We start from the raw sequence: 7378 nt of genomic DNA on the forward strand, positions 1-7378 counted from the left end.
CAGGAATTTAGCGCAAGACAATCCACTGTAACGCGGACTAAACCCTGTGCACTGCAGATAAGGTACGGCGTTTTTTTAATTTCCTGAAAAATAACGGTTTTGGAGAAACGAGGATTCCGTCTGACAGCGACGATATATATATTATATTTACAGCACTTAGCAGAACGCTCTTATCCAGAGCGACTTAGATTTTTATCTCATTTTATACAACTGAGCAATTGAGGGTTAAGGGCCTTGCTCAGGGGCCCAGCAGTGACAGTCTGGCGGACGTGGGAATCGAACATGGAGGATCTGAATTGTTTCATCTCAAACCTGAAATGTTTGAAAGGTCAATCCTAGCTCTAGCATGTTCTAGAGGAGGTCAAAGGCTCTGGGTTGTTGATCAGAAGCTTGGGGTACAAACCCCAGCAACGCAAATCTGCTAATACCGTTGGGCCCTTGAGCAAGGCCCTTAAACATCTTTTTTAACAATGAATCATGGCTGAATCTGAGTTTTGATTCCAACTTTCAAAGCTGAGATATGCGGAGAAAGAATTTCACTGTGCTGTAATGTACTGTATGTGTGACAATAATAAAGGCTTCTTCTTCTTCTTCTTCTTCTTCTAAACAAATAGCATAATTCCTATTTAAATGCCTCCAAGCTTCATATCCTAGGTGTCATGGATAACACACTTCATTTGATCACAATTAATGTACATGGATGTGTTGAGTATGGCAGAGACGAGGAGTAGCCGCAGTACAGCGCTCTAACACACAGATCGATATGTAATTACTCCCTGCTTGTGGATCCGTTATTGACGAGTTTATACAGGCATCACGGCCAGGTTTGTATTCATCCTTATACTGTGGCACTGTTAGTTACATTTTAATAGCCAGGAAATCATCTCATCATCATTTTCAGTATGTACAGTATACACATTTGCTGGGTCTCAACTCACTGACTGTCTGTCCTACAGATTGGAATTAGCGTGTCCCAATCCTAAAGTTCTCGTAGTTCCCACGACCCGTTACACGAGGGAGGACACGTTCTGTGACACGTTTTTGAGAGGAAAACAGTAGATAATTAAATTTTATGTATAAGTTATTTCCTGTTCTCAATAACTATAAGTTATTACAGTCGTTCTAGCATCTCCTTTTACCCTGTCTTAAAATACGGTTTATTTATTTATTTTATTTGTGTGTTTGCAGCATGTCACGTTCCAAGAAACCACAAAGACATTTGTTCAGGCTACAGCTTTATCTCTGACTCCTTTATCACTGGAGACTCCTTCCGTAAATTTTTAATAATTTTCACAAAACATGAAAAAAAAAACATGTTTATTTCAAATGCAAGTTACCTTCAAGTCCCTGTGAATAACCTGTTACTATAGAAACCTTCTGACCAATTAGAGGCAAGAATTTATCAGCACTGTTAAGCTATATTATATATATAGTGTGTCTAAATCAGCACTATATATATACACTCACCGGCCACTTTATTAGGTACACTTTACTAGTACCGGTGTGGTCTTCTGCTGCTGTAGCCCATCCGCCTCAAGGTTCGACGTGTCGTGCGTTCAGAGATGCTCTTCTGCATACCTCGGTTGTAACGAGTGGTTATTTGAGTTACTGTTGGCTTTCTATCAGCTCGAACCAGTCTGGCCATTCTCCTCTGACCTCTGGCACCAACAAGGCATTTGTGCCCACAGAACTGCCCTCACTGGATATTTTCTCTTTTTCGGACCATTCTCTGTAAACCCTAGAGATGGTTGTGTGTGAAAATCCCAGTAGATCAGCAGTTTCTGAAATACTCAGACCAGCCCGTCTGGCACCAACAACCATGACACGTTCAAAGTCACTTAAATCACTTTTCTTCCCCATTCTGACGCTCGGTTTGAACTGCAGCAGATCGTCTTGACCATGTCTAAATGCATTGAGTTGCTGCCATGTGATTGGCTGATTAGAAATTTGCGTTAACGAGCAGTTGGACAGGTGAACCTAATAAAGTGGCCGGTGAGTATATGTATATATATATATATATATATATATATATATATATATATACATATATATATACATATATATATATATATATATATATGTATATATATATATATATATATATATATATATATATATATATATATATATATAGACTGTACCTGGTGATATTAAAGGTATTAAATTACGCAATTAATCTACCACTAATCTCTCATCTACTAATTAATCTGTGTAAGTTTATCTACAGCACATGCCATTAATGATCCTTTAATATGGTGGACAGAACAGTGGCTGTGCCTCAGACTGACCCCCATGCAAGACTTAAGAGACCAGCGTCTCATATGCTAGTAAAGACGTTTGTTTGTTTGTTTGTTTGTTTGTTTGTTTGTTTGTTTGTTTTACAACATATTAGTGGAAGTATTCCAAAACAAAAAGACCAAAAAAACCTACACAACATCTAGATTTTCATAAAAAATATTATTAAGTCATAGTTATTAAGTAATACTATAAATGTTATCTTTATTAAATATTATATTCAGTTTAAAATCGATGGGCTGTTGATGTATAAATAAATTATTATACCATGTAATCCTGTAAACAGACATAAATATTATTTAGATAATAGACAAATAAATATGAATAAAGTAAATTATAAAATAAAAAAACATTTATTTGTTATAAATAAATATTTGTTAAGCACTGTACATGTAATGTAATATCACTAAAATAAATATTTATTTAAAATTTAATTCAGACAAAAGTTTCTGATGTGTCAAATGTCATTCTATTGAATTAAATAGAAGAAGATACAACACTCCAGGATCACTGTTGGATTATCTATGACACTTCAGCATGATTATCAGATTAGATACTAAACTACATTGTGATTATTGGATTAGATATGACTCTCCAGCATGACTATCAGATTATCAGATTAGCTAAGACACTCCAGGATGATTATCAGATTAGCTAAGACACTCCAGGATGATTATCAGATTAGCTAAAACACTCCAGGATGATTATCAGATTAGATATGACACTCCAGGATGATTATCAGATTAGATATGACACTCCAGGATGATTATCAGATTAGCTAAGACACTCCAGGATGATTATCAGATTAGCTAAGACACTCCAGGATGATTATCAGATTAGCTAAGACACTCCAGGATGATTATCAGATTAGCTAAAACACTCCAGGATGATTATCAGATTAGCTAAAACACTCCAGGATGATTATCAGATTAGATATGACACTCCAGAATGATTATCAGATTAGATATGACACTCCAGGATGATTATCAGATTAGCTAAAACACTCCAGGATGATTATCAGATTAGATATGACACTCCAGAATGATTATCAGATTAGATATGACACTCCAGGATGATTATCAGATTAGCTAAAACACTCCAGAATGATTATCAGATTAGATATGACACTCTAGGTTGATTATCTGAAAGTTGTGTTATGTAAAGTTTGCTGGAGTTTAATTAGCATGGCACCATGACATGAGAGTCTCCCAAAAACTTCCCAGCGACTTGTACTGTAGAGAATTTGCACCGTGTGACAAATGTATTAAGCCAGCCTGTCACTTTTTAAACACTTTAACGTTTACAAATATTCACTCTTATTTACTGAAATGCGGCATTAGCATTTTGTACCTGGCTAATGCGCTAGCGATGGCCCGCTCTGCCAGCGCGCCTCTGAATGAGCTTGTCATGGATGGGGAACTAATTTGTCGGAAAGAAGAGGAGGCAGGTGGGAATTCACGCAGCTGGAGGGGGGAATAATTTAGTCTTAGGGCTGCTAAATCAACCTCGACCATCAGCGTGCGTGAGTACAGTCAGTCGGAAATGTGCTGCGCCTGCAGAATCGTGAGCGGGATACGGCGATGCTAATAACGCTGATAGCAGTGCAGAGCGGAGGATGGAAGAGGGAAAACCTTTAACGTATTCATCTCAGAGCAATTCAGCTGTTCAGCAGCCTGTGGCGTGCATACGCTCAAACGTAACGAGTGCACGCTGCGAAGGCTGAAGTGGAAATATACAGCCGAGTTTTCTCTCAATAATTAGCGTTTTTATTAGTTGTATTAATAGTTAATTTAGCAGCGTGACTGAAAAGAATTATTATTTATAAAGAAATGAAACACTGAGGGTTAAAAAAAGAAATTCATTGTGATAATATTTTTTTCTTAATTTTCTTCTTCTATATAAATATAATTAACCTTTTTTATAGAGTTGGTGCACTCTCCATTGTTTTGGATTAAAATAAATTAATAATTTTAAAAATAGAAATAAAACAAATGAATCTACGCACAACTAGAATCTCACTCACTCACTCACTCACTCATCTTCTACCGCTTATCCGAACTACCTCGGGTCACAGGGAGCCTGTGCCTATCTCAGGCGTCATCGGGCATCAAGGTAGGATACACCCTGGACGGAGTGCCAACCCATCGCAGGGCACACACACACACACACACTCTCATTCACTCACACAATCACACACTACAGACAATTTTCCAGAGATGCCAATCAACCTACCATGCATGTCTTTGGACCGGGGGAGGAAACCGGAGTACCCGGAGGAAACCCCCGAGGCACGGGGAGAACATGCAAACTCCACACTAAATGCACTAAATTGTTGTTTTTTTGTAAGAGGAATATGAGGAACCTGGACTGCTGAAGATAAGGGAAAGATCTCCTGTTCGGTTTCCTTCTTCGTCTATCAGATTTTGGTGTTCCTGATAGCCTCAGATTCCAGTTCTTGGCTGAAAAGAGGAGAACCTGATGTGGCTTTTGTTGTTGTAGCTCATCTGCCTCAGGCTTTGGTGTGTTGAGATGCTTTTCTGCTCAACATGGATATAAAGAGTTTTTATTGGTTCTGGTTACTGTAGCTGTTTCTACAATCTTTCAGTGATATAAATCTACCATTGCTATTTATTTATTTATTTATTGATTGTAAAAGATAGATCAGCTCGGATTGTTTTAATGAAGAACGATGTGAAGTGCGTGATGTTTAAACACACTTTTTTTTTAGCTAGAGGTTTCTACAAGTAGAATCAGGCACAAAATCTTGAATCCATCCCGAATTACTTGCTATTTTTATGTTGCTTATATGCTTAAAAAATTCCAGTTTGTTTTATTTTTCTTTAATAAGTTTCTCCTTCGGTTTGAAGTACTCCACAGTTTGACAAGCTGTATCCACGTGTCTTGTTTTTGTTTCCCGGGCTCGTCCGAATTACACAACGTTTTTTTGAAGGTGATTGATTTTTACACATCTGCTCCGTCATGTCTGACAAGAACACTCCATCAATTTGGGCTTTAGGAAAATACGAGGTGACAAGGCAGAACATGAGTTTCTTTTGTACACACGCTTCCTCCGAGTCCAGGTGAACAGGGAAGAGGCTGCCATATGGCGCACAAACTGCACACAAAACCCTTTAGGCTCAATTATAGCTCAACATTAAGTCCCACTTCAGGTGGTTTATGAAAACTTTATCCAGGGATTTCACTTTTAAACATAAAGAACTAACAGCCCGGAATAACGAAGATATTCGACGAGGATAATAATAAGGAACAGTTCAGAGAAGAGGTCAAACTTCAAATCCACTTTCCTCACTGGAGATCTGTAAATGATCCCAAAGACTAAGTCTCCGTTTGTGGACACGAACACACATTAGATTAGATTAGATTAGATTAGATTAGATTAGATTAGATTAGATTAGATTAGATTAGATTTTGTATTGTGTATCTTATTTTGCACTTTAGTTCTCCTCAGACATTTTCTTCACAGTTCACTGCTCCAACGCAGACATGAGGCGTTGTTTTTTAGATAAATAAATAAATAAATAAATAAATAAAGTTTAAAATACATCTGGATGCCAAAGATTGCAATAGCGATCAGTGAAAAAAATTAAAAATTAATTAATTAATTGATAATATTATAGATAGATAGATAGATAGATAGAAAGAAAGAAAGAAAGAAAGAAAGAAAGAAAGAAAGAAAGAAAGGAAGAAAAAATAAAGAAAGAATAATATTTAGACAGGCAGACAGACAGACAGATAGATAGATAGATAGATAGATAGATAGATAGATAGATAGATAGATAGATAGATAGATAGAAAGAAAGAAAGAAAGAAAGAAAGAAAGAAAGAATAATATTTAGACAGACAGAAATATATACAGATAGATAGATAGATAGATAGATAGATAGATAGATAGATAGATAGATAGATAGATAGAAAGAAAGAAAGAAAGAAAGAAAGAAAGAAAGAAGAATAAAAGAAAGAAAAAATAAAGAAAGAATAATATTTAGACAGGCAGACAGATAGATAGATAGATAGATAGATAGATAGATAGATAGATAGATAGATAGATAGATAGAAAGAAAGAAAGAAAGAAAGAAAGAAAGAAAGAAAGCAAGAAAGAATAAAGAATAATATTTAGACAGACAGACATATATACAGACAGATAGATAGATAGATAGATAGATAGATAGATAGATAGATAGATAGATAGATAGATAGATAGATAGATAGAAAGAAAGAAAGAAAGAAAGAAAGAAAGAAAGAAAGAAAGGAAGAAAAAAGAAAGAAAGAATAATATTTAGACAGGCAGACAGACAGACAGATAGATAGATAGATAGATAGATAGATAGATAGATAGATAGAAAGAAAGAAAGAAAGAAAGAAAGAAAGAAAGAAAGAAAGAAAGAATAATATTTAGACAGACAGAAATATATACAGATAGATAGATAGATAGATAGATAGATAGAAAGAAAGAAAGAAAGAAAGAAAGAAAGAAAGAAAGAAAGAAAGAATAATATTTAGACAGACAGAAATATATACAGATAGATAGATAGATAGATAGATAGATAGTTAGATAGATAGATAGATAGAAAGAAAGAAAGAAAGAAAGAAAGAAAGAAAGAAAGAAGAATAAAAGAAAGAAAAAATAAAGAAAGAATAATATTTAGACAGGCAGACAGATAGATAGATAGATAGATAGATAGATAGATAGATAGATAGATAGAAAGAAAGAAAGAAAGAAAGAAAGAAAGAAAGAAAGAAAGAAAGAAAGAATAAAGAATAATATTTAGACAGACAGACATATATACAGACAGATAGATAGATAGATAGATAGATAGATAGATAGATAGATAGATAGATAGAAAGAAAGAAAGAAAGAAAGAAAGAAAGAAAGAAAGTAAGAAAGGAAGAAAAAATAAAGAAAGAATAATATTTAGACAGGCAGACAGACAGACAGATAGATAGATAGATAGATAGATAGATAGATAGATAGAAAGAAAGAAAGAAAGAAAGAAAGAAAGAAAGAAAGAAAGAAAGAAAGAAAGAAAGAAAGAATAATATTTAGACAGACAGAAATATATAC

Source organism: Tachysurus vachellii, chromosome 6, assembly GCF_030014155.1.
Source record: "Tachysurus vachellii isolate PV-2020 chromosome 6, HZAU_Pvac_v1, whole genome shotgun sequence".
Taxonomy (NCBI): Eukaryota; Metazoa; Chordata; class Actinopteri; order Siluriformes; family Bagridae; genus Tachysurus; species Tachysurus vachellii.